This window comes from Hemitrygon akajei, chromosome 30 (genome assembly GCF_048418815.1).
Source record: "Hemitrygon akajei chromosome 30, sHemAka1.3, whole genome shotgun sequence".
NCBI lineage: Eukaryota > Metazoa > Chordata > Chondrichthyes > Myliobatiformes > Dasyatidae > Hemitrygon > Hemitrygon akajei.
Window position 1 is genome coordinate 31828100 of NC_133153.1, and position 17191 is coordinate 31845290.

General features: G+C 40.3%; 1 protein-coding gene across 1 annotated transcript in view; it reads right to left on the reverse strand.

The window, feature by feature from the left end:
- The window catches only part of LOC140718944 (monoacylglycerol lipase ABHD2-like), a 91023-nt gene extending 73925 nt beyond the window's left edge, over positions 1-17098 (reverse strand). The window contains exon 1 of the mRNA XM_073033247.1: positions 16998-17098. The gene's annotated coding sequence lies outside the window, so the exon portion shown is untranslated. The remainder of the gene's footprint in view (positions 1-16997) is intronic.
- Positions 17099-17191: the final 93 nt, after the last annotated feature.

Below are 17191 nucleotides of genomic sequence, written 5' to 3' on the forward strand. Positions count from 1 at the left end.
GCATTAACAACCAACATAGTCTGAAAGTGTGCTGGGGACAGCCCACTAGTGTCACCATGCTTCCACACCGACACAGCATGCCCACAATGTTCAACAGAACTACACACAGGCAATGTACAACAAGGCGAATACAATAACAACAAACCAAACCCTTTCCTACTCTCCAGTGCATGCACAGACCTCCTACCCTGGGTCTTGCCAACCTCAGAGATTACCATCCCTTGTCCTCGGGGCCCCCTGACCCCAGTCCTTGACTACAGGGATCACTGGTCTTCATACTCAGTGCCGGCCAACCAATCCCTAGAAATCACTGCTTTTCAACCCTGTAACATTCCAAAATCCAGTTCTTGCCCCTAACTCTGCATTTACTGCCCCCGACCTACAACTCTCTGTGCTCTCTGATCCGAAACCGTAAACTGACCCCTAAGTCTCCGTACTGTCCCCAAAGCCAGCCCTACAAACCTAAAGAGCAAAGAAGTCTGAACCATGACCTTGACTGACATCACAGCTTGGCACCATCTTAAGCAGGAGAGACTATTTTTACGCTGTAGTGCCCTATGATGCTATTCATGACAAAGTCTGTACACAACCAAATTCCCTGTAAGATATTGAAAACAACACTATGATTTAGTCTGTAGTTGAGCAATTAGAAACACATGTGAAAGGTGGATTAAAAATAAGAAAAATGAATTTTTAACCGATTTTGAATCTCACAAGTGCTTGAAACATCTAGACCAGACATAAAGTAGAATCAGAATAAGGTTTATTATCACTGGCATGTGACGTGAAATTTGTTAACTTAGCAACAGCAGTTCAATGCAATACATAATCTAGCAGAGAGAAAAAAAATAAGATAAAACATAACAATAAATAAGTAAATCAATTGTGTATATTGAATAGATTTAAAAGAATGTTCAAAAACAGAAATACTGTATATTAAAAAAAGTGAGGTAGTGTCCAAAGCTTCAATGTCAATTTAGTAATCAGTTGGCAGAGGGGAAGAAGCTGTTCCTGAATCACTGAGTGTGTGCCTTCAGGCTTCTGTATCTCCTACCAGATGGTAACAGTGAGAAAAGGGCATGCCCAGGGTGCTGGAGGTCCTGAATAATGGACACTGCCTTTCTCAGACACCACTTCCTAAAGATGTATAAACAATATAAACTTTACACCAAGCAAACATCAGTTTCTTCTGAAAATTGCCCACTTCTCTTTGAGTGTAAGAAGAGGAAACGTATATTAAGTGAAATATAACTTCTCATTTGAAAGAGTATTCAATAATTTTTTTTAAAAGTTCAAAGTACATTTACTATCAAAGTATGCATACATTATACAACCTTGAGATTTGTCTCCTTACGAGCAGCCACAAAACAAAGGAACCGAAAAGAATCCATTAAAAAAGATTGTCAAACATCCAATGTGTAAAGAGAGAGAAAAAACAAATAGTGCAAACAATAAAAATAAGCAAATAGCATTCAGAATGGAAGAGAGTCGACAGACACGAAACTCAGCATCACTGCAGCCAGAGCAAGCCACAGCCTCAGTTCAGCAGAGAGCTGTGTAAACGTCGCAGAGCAGCGAGCAGAATCGGCCTGACCCTCGCCTCTGGTCCTACACCCTGCCTTTTAAATTGTCCAAACATCAGGTCGTTCCTTGCTGTAGGACCCGAGCCCTGTCGATACGATACGCTCTGGGCCTGGACCTCGCCACCACATTTCAGCTCATACTCGACCTTTCCAAATCGGATGAGTGCTTAGAGCTATCAAACCTCGGGCCTTTCTTTGAACAGGCCTCGCCTGCGCTCAGCTCAGCTCTACCTTGAACTGGCTCATCTGCCTCTGCCTTGACTCTGCTTCCCATCCGCTCGCCTTGACTCTGCCTCACCTCCACTGTTTTCGTTGATCGTTGTTACGTATCCCGTAACTGGATCACTTACCAGCAAAGATAGAGAGGTCTACTGAAGTCTGATGGTACCATTTTTAAACGTTTTTATTTATAAAGGGGCACAAAAGGAAGGTTAATACAAACATTTTGATAACATACGTCATCAATACTCAATCTAAAGCACAGGTATAGTAATGATCAATCAGAAATAAGCTCTATCGTTGTCTAGGGGATAATATCTTGTCCATTTGGAAATATAACAGTCATTCAACAGTCGGCAGGCTTCAGCCTTTTGGGAACCGCTGGGTTTCCCGTGTTGGAGAGAGGGAGAGAGATTGGTGAGAAAAGGAACACTTGCCCGGGTCCTTACGAAGCAAAACCGTGGAATCAGGGGAGCCGGCTTTCCTGTTGTTAGTTAAAAGCGATTTTCCGTGATTCCAGCCACAGACTCCCGATTCGGAATCTAACGCACGTGGCTTCCTTCAAAATGGCTTCCCGCTACGACGGGATCGCTATTGTGTCTCCTTGATGCGTCTGGAGGGGTCGTTCCCCCCCAGACCCTCCTTTATACTTCCTCACGGGATCGCAGGTGTCAATCTCTCTCTCAACCAGCCCACTTTGCCCGAGGGCTTTACACATGGTCTTCATGAGACAATAGTCAAGGTCGCTTTATTCTGCATCCCGGTGGAACGCGGTATTCAGCACGTCTCTCTCTCTCCCATTTCCTGTGTCTATTCAGCACGTCTCTCTCTCTCTCTTGGGTCATTGACCCCCCCCTTCACTAGGGCTCTTGTGATTCTCACAAAGGAGGGGGCTGGTATCTTAACATCGTTTACCAGAAAAAGTGTTATTAATAAAATATTTGTTTGCCACTGATAAGTAGTTGCTGGGCTTCACCATCTTAAACTGTACACCAACAGAGAAACCGGTCTGAACCTACATAGTCAATCATCAATCAATTTTGTTTCAACAACTTTGCTGTAATCCTGCCGGATATACAAAAACTCTCAAATGAATATTCAATCATCTCTACTACTTCATTACACCAAGGTGCACCACTGAACACCAAGGAGATCCTTTCTACCTGTGGCTATAAGACTCTACATCTCCTCCTCCTTAAATACAGGTATATAGTTTCATTGCATATCTGTATTTTGCACTATTACTTTTTAATGCCCTTGTTGGGGTTTTTTTTTATACCTCAATGCTTACATTTTGTATTTTAAAGTATGCATTTCTGACTAAGCAACCTAGCAACAATAACTTCCTTTGGGATAAATAAAGCTTTATCTCATCTTCATCTTATTTTATCCTATACTTGTTTGGTTTTGGACATGAAACACTGGCTTTGCATATTGTGCTTTGAAAGGGTGTACAGATCAAATATCATTGCTAATGCTGCACTACATCAGGATATTCTATTTATAGTCACGGTTGTTTTAAGAATAAAACATTTAAAGTAATTTCTAAACAAGCATAATGGCCTGAATTGTTTTTTGCCATAACCTAACCCAATTTGTAGCTTGCTAATACTTCTTCATTAATGCTTAGAAGCAACTGTTGAAACATTTCACCCAGAGATAGGATTAACAACCTAAAATACAGAAGTCAAACCTCTAGTGTTATACAAATTTTTAAAACAAAAATTGCAATACAGAAAGAAAACCCATGTTGCTATTGGCTGCTGTGCAGAGTTTCAACCAAAGTACCTATTCTAATCCCACTCTCCTGCCATTTCCCTCCATCCGTCCAAATGTACCCACTTCTCTTAAATGTTGGTAAAGTTTCTGTTCAATTGCTATGGAGATAAACCACTCCATTCTCATGATAGCTTATACTAAGAAGACAAAACTCTCTTTCACTTCCTGTTCTCCACCACCTATTTTAAGTAATACATATATTTAACTCCTGAAATACCTTGCGAGTTCCAAAGATTTTCCCAGCAACAGAAGATAAACACAAGAGATTCAGCAGATGCTTGTGATTTTGAACAATACACACAAAAATGCTAAAGGAACGCAGCACGTCAGACAGCATCCATGGAGGGGAATAAACAGTCAACGTTTCAGGCCAAGACCTCTGTGAGATCCTCCAGCATTTTGTGTGTGTAGCAACAAAAGAATTATGTTTTATTTATCTGAACTTCATTTATTGGTTTCTATTAGCAACTTCTCCTGTGTTACTTTCCACATGCCAGCTGTTTATATTTAAATAACAGATAATATTGATCCCAGAGTCTGCATCAATGCCATTCTACTAACAATCGCTTTCTGCATACTGAGCTTATGCTCATCTCATTATAACAGCATCAGATAAACAGATGTACATTCTTGTTTATTCAAGGTCCAAAACTGTTTAAAGTAATTTCCAGTACACAAGTGTAAAGGAGAATGAAATAATCTCGCTCCAGTGCAGCATACAACTAACACAAAAAGATAAGGAACACAATAATAATTTTAAAATCACAATAAATATGTAAGGTAGCTTACACATATATATTAATTGTATGTTCAAAAGGTGACGTTAGGCACAGGCGTGCCTGTACATAAGGTGACCACATTCTGAAACATTTACTAATAATGGTAACAGTGATAGGTCAGGAAGGTTTTTAAGAAGATACTGTAAAATAATAAAAATGTATTTCCAAATTAGAAGAATTGAAAAAGCTTCTTAAAAAGAGAAATCAACATGCCACAACAACAAATCTCAAGGATGTATTGTGAAAGACTCCATTCCTATGCAAAGCAGATTTTAAAATATATCCATGATACGGTTTACTGCTACTTACAGGTTACGCTATATAGCAGCTTGACAGCAGCAATTCTTAGAACTTCAGGAGGAAGCTGTACAAGTCTTATCACCTTTGTACTATAGAGCAGCAAAGATACAATCTGCCGTGAAAGAAGATTCAGATAATAAACACAAGAGACTCTACAGGCACCAGGAATCCAGAGCAACACATGAAATGCTGCAGGATCTCAGAAGGTCGGGCAGCATCTACAGAGGGGAATGAACAGTCAATGACTCAGACTAAAATTCTTCATCAGGGCACTATATATAGCACTGTGCAAAAGTCTTGGGCACATATATATAGCTAGAGTGCCTGAGACTTTTACACAGTACTATGATAATTTTATGTATTGCACTGTACTGCTGCTGCAAAAAAGACTCATAACATATGTGAGTGATGATAAACCTGATTCTGATATGGGTCTCTATTGTGGACTGACAATGGGAAGGGCGCAGGTGCCTGGTGTCTCAAGGCTGGGTATGTTTGCACTTGCCCCAAAACTCCTTCTCTGCAACCTGTCCCACACCCTTCTTCAACCTCACTATTTCCAACATCCTTTGCTCCTGACAGATTTACAAACCTGCTCTCTGCTTCACATTGACAAACACAGTATTGTGCTGGTCTTAGGCAACCTAGCTATATATATAATTCCAAAATGTAGAGCCAGTTAGGATCTCGAAGTTAGCAAGTTAATGTTAAACAATAACAATGTACAGTGGCTTGCAGAAGTTTGGGCACCCCTGGTCAAAATTTCTGTTACTATGAATAGCTAAGTGAGTAAAAGATGACCTGTTTTCCAAAAGGCATAAAGTTAAAGATGACAGAGAGACAGACAGACAGACATACTTTATTGATCCCGAGGGAAATTGGGTTTCGTTACATTTGCACTAACCAAGAATAGAGTAGAAATATAGCAAAATAAAACCAGAAATAATTAAATGATAATAAGTAAATTATGCCAAGTGGAAATAAGTCCAGGATCAGCCTATTGACTCAGACTGTCTGACACTCCGAAGGAGGAGCTGTAAAGTTTGATGGCCACAGGCAGGAATGACTTCCTATGACGCTCAGTGTTGCATCTCGGTGGAATGAGTCTCTGGCTGAATGTACTCCTGTGCCTAACCAGTACATTATGGAGTGGATGGGAGATATTGTCCAAGATGGCATGCAACTTGGACAGCATCCTCTTTCCAGACACCACTGTCAAAGAGTCCAGTTCCACCCCCACAACATCACTGGCCTTACGAATGAGTTTGTTGATTCTGTTGGTGTCTGCTACCCTCAGCCTGCTGCCCCAGCACACAACAGCAAACAAGACAGCACTGGCTACCACAGACTCGTAGAACATCCTCAGCATGTTTCTGACACATTTCTTTAATATGTTAAGCAAGATTACTTTTTTATTTCCATCTTTTACAATTTCAAAAGGAAAAAGGAAAACGGCCAAAAGCAGAAGTTTGAGCACACAGCATAGTCAGTACTTAGTAACACCTCCTTTGGCAAGTATCACAGCTTGTCAACACTTTCTGCAGCCAGCTAAGAGTCTTTCAATTCCTGTTCAGGGGATTTTCGCCCATTCTTCCTTGCAAAAGGCTTCTAGTTCTGTGAGAATCTTGCACCGTCTTGCATGCACTGCTCTTTTGAGGTCTATCCGCAGATTTTTGATGATGTTTAGGTCAGGGGACTATGAGGGCCATGGCAAAACCTTCAGCTTGCGCCTCTTGAGGTAGTCCATTGTGGATTTTGAGGTGTGTTTAGGATCATTATCCTGTTGTAGAAGCCACGTTCTTTTCATCTTCAGCAGTTTTTTTTACAGACAGTGTGATGTTTGCTTCCAGAATTTGCTGGTATTTAATTGAATTCATTCTTCCCTCTACCAGTGAAATGTTCCCCAAGCCACTGGCTGCAACACAAGCCCAAAGCATGATCGATCCATCCCCGTGCTTAACAGTTGGAGAGGTGTTCTTTTCATGAAATTCTGCACCCTTTTTTCTCCAAACATACCTCTGCTGATTGCGGCCAAAAAGTTCAATTTTAACTTCATCAGTCCACAGGACTTGTTTCCAAAACGCATCAGGGCTTATTTAGATGTTCCTTTGCAAATATCTGACGCTGAATTTTGTGGTGAGAACACAGGAGAGGTTTGCTTCTGATGACTCTTCCATGAAGGTCATATTTGTGCAGGTGTCGCTACACAGTAGAACAGTGCACCACCACTCCAGAGTCTGCTAAATCTTCCTGAAGGTCTTTTTCAGTCAAACGGGGGTTTTGATTTGCTTTTCTAGCAATCCAACGAACAGTTCTCTCAGGAAGTTTTCTTGATCTTCCAGACCTCAACTTGACCTCCACCGTTCCTGTTAACTGCCGTTTCTTAATTACATTACGAACTGAGGAAATGGCTACCTGAAAACGCTTTGCTATCTTCTTATAGCCTTCTCCTGCTTCGTGGGCATAATTTTATTTTAACTTTCAGAGTGCTTGGCAGCTGCTTCGAGGAGCCCATGGCGGCTGATTGTTGGGACAAGGTTTGAGGAGTAGCCTTTTTGGAAATTACTTGGAAATCGGATACATATTTAAGTATAGATCGTTGGAAGAAGGAAATTTATAGCTGTATTCCATTTGAAAAAATTACTTATAATTTAAGAGATAAATATGAAACATTTCTGAAAATTTGGCGCCCTTATTTACAAAAGACAGGATTAAATATATAGGTGCTCTGAAGATGAAATAATTGGTTATTTGGGGAAAGAAATATATATACTAAAGTTATTACGAACTCCATGGAGCATGTGGGGATCTTCCGATATCCAGGCACTCTTTCCTTTTTTTTCTTTCTTTCTTTTTTCTATAGGGATGTTAGGGGGGAGGGGGGAAGGGTATATATATTTTTTTCATATTTTCTTTTATTTCTGCAATTATTTGAAAACTCAATAAAAAAAAGTTTATAACCAAAAAGGTTTGAGGAGTCAGGGTATTTATAAAGCTTTGAAATTTGCATCACCTGGCCTTTCCTAATGATGACTGTGAACAAGCCATAACCCTAACAGGCTAATTAAGGTCTGAGACCTTGGTTAAAGTTATCTGTGAGCTCAAATCTCTTGGGGTGCCCAAACTTTTGCATGGTGCTCCTTTCCTTTATTTCACTCTAAAATTGTACAAAACAAAAATAACACACTAATCTTGCTTAAAATGTTGAAAAGAATGTTTCATCTTTAACTTTATGACTTTTGGAGATCAATTCATCTTCTACACACTTAACTATTCACAGAAATTTTGACCGGGGTGCCCAAACTTTTGCATGCCACCATATGTGCCTAAGACTTTTGCACAGTACTGTAATAGTGTTCGAAAGCCAAATGTGGCTTAACATGTAAACATACTTTTTTTCCCCCAATTCCATATTACCATAAGAAAAATGTAGCCCAACTCTATTGGACTTTTTATAAATGGTCTTATCTACATTACCTTTTATGGCCTTATTCTCCACTCAGCAAGATTAAAAACAATTCCCATGCAAGGATGATTATACTCCCCCATTTTTAAAAGCCTAAATGTATTATTTCACATATTTAGCGGCAAGCAACAGTCTAATCATCCTGCTAGTCTGTAGATATCTTCTTGCAGTCTTTCATATTAGTGAGCAGTTTTCTTTCTACCTCTCTCCAAACCCACCTCCCTTCACCCACTCTAATTCTCAAATGTTGCTAAAATCAAATACCAGGCTCTAATCTAATTAATGTCAGCTCAACTGTTACCTCCAGATTATTTGTCAATTTAATAACCTACAGCCTTAAGGTGAGAACTTTCATGGTTGATAAACTTTCCCTCAATCTTAAAATCTATTCCTCCAGCTATTTTTCTATCCACAGAACTGGGTCCCCCTTTATTGCAACTTGATGAATCTCTGATGAGATCTTCTTTCTGATGTGATTTCTGAGGCTCTGCTCTGGTCCTCCTGGATGTTCATTTTAACTTGTTGAATCCCTGACGGGATCTTCACTCTGCTCTGGACCATCTGGACAATAGAAATTATACGTAAGGCTGCTGTTCATCAATTACACCTTGGCACTCAACACAATTATCTCAACATTATCAAGCTTCAAAGCCTGGGTCTCTGTTCCTCTCCCTTCAGCTGGATACTCGACTTCCTCACTGGCAGACCTCAACCAGTGAAAATTGGTAACAACATCACCTCCTCGCTGACAAGTGGACCTCAAGTCTCAATGCTTAGTTCCCCGCTCTGCTCTGTGCACATATGACTCACAATGATATATACAAATTCGCTGACAATAACAGTTATTAGACAAATCACAGGTGATGATGAGTCAGCAAGATAGGGTACCTGGTTGAATGGTGCTGCAGCAACAACATCTCTCTCAGTCAGTAGAACTAGAGAGCTGATTGTTGATTTTAGAAAGGAGAGGAGGGTGAACATGCCCCAGTCTACATTGGAGGATCAGTGACAGAGCGAGTTGGCAGCTTTAAATTTCTATGCATTAACCTATCAGACCACCTGTCTAAGCCCAGCACAGATGTAATTACAAATAAGGCACTCAAGCACTTTTACTTTCTTAGGAGGTTAAGAAGGTTTTGCTTGTAACTGAACACTAACAATTGTAGCTAAACTCTTTGTTTCTCAGTACTGCTTTCCCGTTTACCTGCTATAACCTTTACATCAGCCTAAAAAATATCCAACAGCTGCTTCCATCACCCTTAAAAAAGTTCCAATGACTCATGACCCTCAGAGAAAACTGCACCTCACACATGCCTTAAATTGGTAATGCTTTTTTTTAAAACAATGACCATAGTTCTAGATTATCTCATAAATGGAAATACACTTTCTACGTCTATCCTATCAGAATCTTCAGGATCTTGAATCTTTCATTCAAATCACCTCACACTCTTCTGAACACATAGCCTATTTTTCCAGCCTTTTCTTATAAAACAAAAAGCCCATACCAGATATTTCTCAAGTAAATGTTTACTGAAAGGCTTCCAAAGTATTAACAATATTTTTTTACACTGGGATAAACAAGAAATGTATTGATCTGCATCAAGCTTATCAGAACAATTGAAAGAAATCACAAGCATTGAAACACAAAAATACAAAAATGATTCCTGATGAAGGGTCTCGGCCCAAAATGTTGGCTAATCTTTTCTCACGGATGCTGCCTGACCTGCTGAGTTCTTCCAGCATTGTGTTCGTATTCTCACAAGCATTGAGACCTGAAGAGCTCTTTGCAGTGGCGAAGTTTGCTATAATGTTGATCACCACTTGCAATATTCTTGTGGGGATCTCAAACTGAGATACTTCTGGTGAACCACACCTTAAATGCAATTATACCAGAGATTTCCAAATTACACATATGGGACATGAAGACTAAGGCTACCCAAGAGACAGCTTAGCTCCAACAGCTGCACTCTTAACAAAAGCAAAGCAAAGAAAGATGGAGATCATGTCAATATTTCTCTTACCAGACAATCGGGGCAAATTCATAAAGCACTTCCCTTCTTAAAGTTACCTTGGCTACATTATAAAATTGTAGAGGAGATTGGCATTGAGCTATTGGAATCTTTTCCTTTCTTAAGTTATTCAAAGAGTTCCACAACCTTGCTTGTTCCTCCCATAACCCACTTTTTTCCCTCTTTTCAATTTTATGTTAAATTTCCTTCTGCAAATTGCTATCAATTTCGTATCAATTTTTCAGGAAGTGAATCCCAGATTATAACTTGCAAAATCTCCTCGTTGTTTTGGAAAAACGCATTAAGTCTTTGATTTAAAACTGAAAAGCTGGAAATACTCAGCAGGTTAACCAGCATCATCTGTACAGAAAAACATAAGTGATGCTTCAAGTCAACAACTAGTTATTCAAAATTAATTCTTTGTGCAGATTTCATTGATTATCCTGAGAAAGGAAACAAGATTCCCTTGTTCACTCTAATTTAAACCTTCCATAACTTGACCAAGTTCTAAAAATCGCCTATTGCCATCCTGTGCATTACGAACAATACTTCCAGCTTTTATAAGTACTCATTATATGTGGTATCATTCTGGTAAACGTCAAGCTCTTCTTATAAGACTTTGGCTTTGTTCCTGAAGTGTAGAGCATTAGTGCTAGACAAAATATCCCAAGTGCCTCTATAAAGGTTTAAATCCCCAAGAAAGTAATTTTCCTTCCAAGCAAACAACTTCAAGAAACCACTCACAAATATTATTGCAAGCTGCATTGCACTTTACAGTATACAGTTTAGAACATAGTACATTCAAGCTTGATTCATCACTTAACAGACCAAGTTGCCTGATCATATCACTTTGCATACACTAAGTGAAACCTTTCAAATAGAAACTAACCAATTACTAAACAGTTTACTTTTCCAATAACTCTGGTGCTTATATGCTTTTCTGTACTCCAGAAGACTATCTTCTGGATACTGGTCTTCCAGAATCAATTCGGGGAAAAAAACTAGGAAAAGAAATCAAATGCGCAAGGGAAGAAAAAATCATCAAGAGAATTTCCAATGTAAAATTTAAAACTAAAAGATATTTCTTCAAAAGCTCTTTCCACAATTCAACACATAGAAATGCAAGTCCTTTAGTCATATGTCACACATTACATATTGTTCTTAGTTATCAATTACAACTCTGAACTAGAAAGCAACTTCCTTATCAAAATGCCACATAAATTTTTCCATCTCCAAATGTTCCACCTAATAATATTTACTAAATGACTAAAAAATTGATTTGCTGTCCTAAAGTCACTGTGGGATATCGATTATGCTGTGTACAATTCATAGAGGTCAAGAATCTCCTACAACACCAACATAAAATTCATTAGTCAGCATATGCAAATCTCTTTGAAGAGATTAATGCAGTGAAATATAATGTAATCATTGCTAACAATAGATATTTACAAATAATTCCAAGACTCGTATCTAATTTCAGGTTTCATTTGATAATACCAACTGGAAATTTCACTCCTGTAATCTGAGAAATAGCCAAAGATCAAACTGTGGATGTAACACAGGCTAGACAGAAGGCTAAAGGCTACAAATTTTAAATTAATTGGCCTCAAAACAAGAAACTGGCACCTACCCAAGGTGGACACACTGAACAGCTACAAAATCAACTAACAAGTATTCTTCCAAAAATATTAAATATTGTTTGGAAATGTAAATGGAACTCTAAAACTAAACATAAATACTTCACAAAGGACGATGGGCCAGAAGTGTTGCTCTAAAGATTTGTTGGTAAGACTGAAAACAATTACTAGAACAATATTCACTTTGGAATTCCTGTTTGGAGACGAAGGTTCACAAATGTTCCTCTACAGTGAAATATCAAACTCAGTGCAGAGTTCACACCACATTGGACAATAGGAAATCTGTTGTGGCATAAAAAGTAGATAAAGCTAGTGGACTGGACCAAGCTGCTTGCCAGCTATCTTCAGCCATTAGCAGTTTAGTTTGTTTCTATCGACTGTGCACGCTCAAACAAATACAAAAGTCCAATGCAATCACCCCTTCAATTGTTGAACTCACCAGTGAGCCCAAGGACAAAGCAAAGACAACATCCCTAATCAATGGAAATGGTTTATTTATATCACATCTAAGACTTAGATTTTTAATACTTTTACAGTGTCAATTTATTAAATACATTTAGAACGTAGAACATATAAAAACTACAGCACAATACAAGCCCTTCGGCCCACAATGCTGTGCTGAACATGTACTTACTTTAGAAATTATCTAGGGTTACCCATAACCCTCTATTTTTCTAAACTCCATTTACATATCCAGGAGTCTCTTAAAAGACCCTATCGTATCTGCCTCCACCACCATCGCTGGCAGCCCATTCCATGCACTCACCACTCTGCATAAAAAACTTATCCCTGACATCTTCTCTGTACCTACTTCCAAGCACCTTAAAACTGTGCCCACTCGTGATAGCCATTTCAGCCCTGGGAAAAAGCCTCTGACTATCCACATGATCAATGCCTCTCATTATCTTATACACCAAATACATCATACCTTTAATAGTTTTTAGATATCTATGATTAAAGCATTTTACAGCAGTGATCTTCAAAATATGCTGTGTAGTCCTGAGATAAAGCTTCAGTGGTGCACCTCCCAAGACTGAGTTCCCTCTCAGAACTCACTCCACCTTAAAGGATAGCTCTCAGATGTGAAGATTAAAGTGTGAACTCCTACACATGCAAAAATGCCATTTGCAGTAGGTGCCTTGTCCAGGGAGCAGGCTGGATGGCACAACAGAAATCTGAACATACAAGGCACTTAGGGCAAAGGAAAGTGACAGATGATTCAAAGACATTATGGGAAACAGTAAGATGGCTGATGATATATTTTCTCTTTGCTCTCTAGAAACTGCAACATACTCTGGATTTAAAGCAGGATTGTAAGATATTCCTGCCAGTAAAAATTAAATTCCCAATCTTAAATGCATACCCAGCTGACACACGGCATTTAAGTTAATGAAAAAACAAGATATGTTTAAGTACGCTCGGCATTTTTACACACCACACAAGCAACAATGTACAAAACAGCAGCAAGTTACTGACAAACAAAACACCATCACTGGTTAAAAAATGTTGTAAATAAATTATTCTGCAATGATCCCAAGGACAATTATGAATACTAAATAATTTTTAATACTGTTGCAGTTCAAACCATTAGACAACAGAAGAATTTCTTCCACTTAATTTCAGTCATTATTAAATCGAGAATATTTTTGTTTATTAATAAAATCAATTTAAAGACTATAAACAGGTTGAAGGACACTTGTAAATCCATTCACTTAGCTTTTAATTCATTTGAACATTCTTGTGGTAAACATTTTAATTGTGGATGTTCTACAATGAAAAATATGCAGTGAAAACAGTTTTCGGGTCAGCACACAAAAGGATTTACATGACGGATGAAACCGTTTGAGCTACAATTGCAGTTAAATCATCGCCTGCAGAATTGTAATTATGAGCATAGCATCTACATCAGCATATAGCAACAAAATAAAATTTTATCCGGCAATTCAAAAGAGTCTGAATTCAAAAATAACAAAAATAAATCTCATCATCACCTCTCAAGGGCATCTCCGCAAAGGTGATATATGCTGGCCTTGTTACCAGTGCTTAAGTCTTAAGAATGAACTGCAGAGTGTCATGAATTCAAAGCCATGCACACAATGCATGAATTTCTTGATACCATGAGGTTCATAATTTTATACCAAGTACGGTATTATAAAATTCACACCAATGAATTCCAGATTACAGTCAAATATTTTATTACAAATGTGATACACAAGTTGATCATATTCATGTGTAATCCTTTTCCAAAAGCTTATATACTACAAATAAACTCTTCTCAGTTTTCCAGCCGGGTACAAGTATCGATTTTAACAACACTTGGATGACAAACTCTACCATCTTCATCAGGAATGATGCCTGGGCATGACTAGTCCGTATTTATACCTGCGTAGTCCATCCTTCAAATTGGTTAGTCCTCATCCACACACAAAATGCTGGAGATACTCAGCAGGTCAAGCAGCATCTATGGAAAAAAAGTACAGTCGACGTTTTGGGCTGAAGGGTTTTGTGCCATTGATATCAATCCTATCGTTATTGCGAATGCAATCTTCTGTTACCGCCAATTTCTCTGTCGGTCGCTGCCTTCTGTGGCGTTTTTGGGACTGCCTGGTAAAGGAAACTACTCAATTAAAATTAGAGGAAAAGAATTTTAACAAAGACGAAGGTCTCGATCCAAGTAGGAACTGGAATTTGATTTTAAACAAGGTGGGAGAGCAGAAACCTGACTGGATGAGGACTAACCAATCGAGGGGAACAGATCTTGAGTGTATAAATACCACCAGACTAGACATGGCCAGGCATCATCCCTGATGAAAATGGCAGAGTTTATCAACGAAATGTTGGTTATAGTCAATACCTGTACCCGACAGGAAGCCCGAGAAGAGTTTATTCATCATATATACCAGAAAAGCACTGGATCTTTTTTCAGCTTATCTATCAAAGGGAGTGATTATGGAAACAGTTCAAAATTAAAAGAAACATTTTCAGTGAAATAAAAGTTAATTGATCCACAGTCTTGTGAAAAGGTTTCTGCTTATATAAAACATCCGAAATCCAGTATCTTGGATTCCATTCCATAAGAAAAATATTTAAACCAAAAAGTTATCACCAAACTGCAGACACCTACATAGCAAACACGAGGAAATCTGCAGATGCTGAAAATTCAAACAACAACACACACAAAATGCTGGTAGAATACAGCAGGCTAGGCAGCATCTATAGGGAGAAGCGCTGTCGACGTTTCGGGCCGAGACCCTTCGTCAGGACACCTACATAGTCCATTTTGTTATGCATATTTGTTTGAATGTAGAATGTGGTTTACCCTGTTACAACAGAAGACAAATATAAAATTCCCCTATTGATGTAATATCCAAAAGGCAATAGAATAGCTGATATGATGGACCCTTAAAACTATTTCACAGAGTTTTAGTTTAATAACATACATCTAAATATAGTAGATATTTGTAACACTTTTAGTAAAGTTATTTCACACAGGAACCTCGAAAGTATTGAAAGCAAGTAAAAAGAAACATCCCCACAAGTTGACTTTTAAGTAGGAACAGTGATATTTTCCTCATTGGTACAACTTTCTCAAAGGCTGTGTACTCAATCAAAAACTAAGGAGCAGCTTTAATTAAAGTCAACTGAATCCTCACAGTCTAAGTACTACAGCCAGTGTAATCACTGAGAAAAAGCATCTTTCTCATCTGTTTAACGTACAAGTAGAATTCCAGCAACAGATGGACGGAAGAGAGAGACCAGTTTGATCACTGAGGGACATTATCTACCCCATGCTCCATTTATCACTCAGAATTACATCAGAGGCTGGTGAATGCAATGAACCACTGCAGGTTGGCAACTTCCAGTTCTGTGCTTGACTCTCCAGAAATAGGATGGGTCGAATGTAAAATACAGCAGGCTTCCAATGGTAATTCAATTATTGCTTCAAATAGCCAGGAATGCCATAGCAAACAGTAATGAACATTGAGACTGTGGCCTTAACTTCCTTCAGCACTGAAATGGAGACTTTTTTGCCTTCTCAGGTGCTGGGAAGCAAAGGATGCTGACTGCAGAAATAAGGAAGGGAAGGGGAAGTGGGGTGATGAGAGGAAGAGGGGGATGCTTAATGCAGGAACACAGGATGACGGATGGGGATGATTGAGGGTGGAGGGACAACTGGACAGGGGATGAAGGTGTGTAGGATGGAGGCAACATCAGGGGGAGGGGGTAACTGACGGAGGGGAAGAGGGTGACTGGCAGGGTGGGAAGGGGCAACTTATGGGGTTTAAAGAGGCGAATGATGGGGGTGGGAAGAGGGTGACCAACAGGGGCCAGAAGAGGGACTATCTGGGAGGGAAAGAGGTGACTGAAGGGGAAGGGAGTGGCTGACTGGCAAGGGGAAGCAGGTGTCTGATTGGGTGAAAGGGGTGACTGATGGTGGAGGGGAAAGTGTGACTGACAGGGGAGGAGTGACTAAGGGGGTAGCGGAGGGGGGAAGGCAGTGACTGACACGGAAGGGGTGGCTGATGGGGAGGGGAGGCTGACTGACCGGAGGAAAGGGGAAGGCTGACTGACGAGGGAAAGGGGATTTCTGACAGGAGGGGAAGGGGGTGACTGATTGGGGGAAGGGGTTAACTAAAAGGGGTGGGAAGGGGGTGACCGATCAGAGGGAGAGGGGAAGGGAGGTGACTGATGGAGAGGGGAAGGGGATGACTAACGGGGGTGGGAAGGAGATGACAGACGGGGACTGGAAAGGGTGACTGACGTGGAAGGGCAGGCAGGGAGTGACTGACGAAGGAGGGGAAGGGATGACTAACGGGGGAAGGGAAGTGGGTGGAAGGGTGACTGATCAAGAGGGAGGGGTGACCGATCGGGGAGTGGGTGACTGATCGGGGGTTGGAAGGAGTGGATGGCCGATCGGTGGGGGGCGGGGGTGTGTGGAGAGGGTGACTGACAGAGGATAGGGTAATTGGTGTGAGTGCCAGGGGTAGGAGTTGATTATTGAGGGAAGGTGAAGAGTGAAGAGAGAAAGGTACTGGCCGGCGGCTGCAGGAAGGGAAAGGCCGGCCGGCAGCTGACGGGGTGTTGTAATACCGGCGCTTCCTACTCCTGAAAACCGCAGGCCAGCGCCCGCACTCCGACTACATCCATTTGTCCTCCATACAGACACCACCCGCTCCCACCCTTTCATTTCCCCATCTCCCCTCACATTCCAGCACTTTCCTCACCTCTGAGCCCAGACGCCACCAAACAGCTCCTCTCCGCCTGGCAATGACCTAGTCCCGCCCAACGGGCACTACTCACCGTCATTGGCCTGAACTTCCCATAGTCCCGCCTCCATCGCTCAATTCTGAATAACCATTGGTCATTGCGGAAGCCCGTCGACCCGCTACCGAGCTTCCTACGCGTCCCTTGTCCTAGT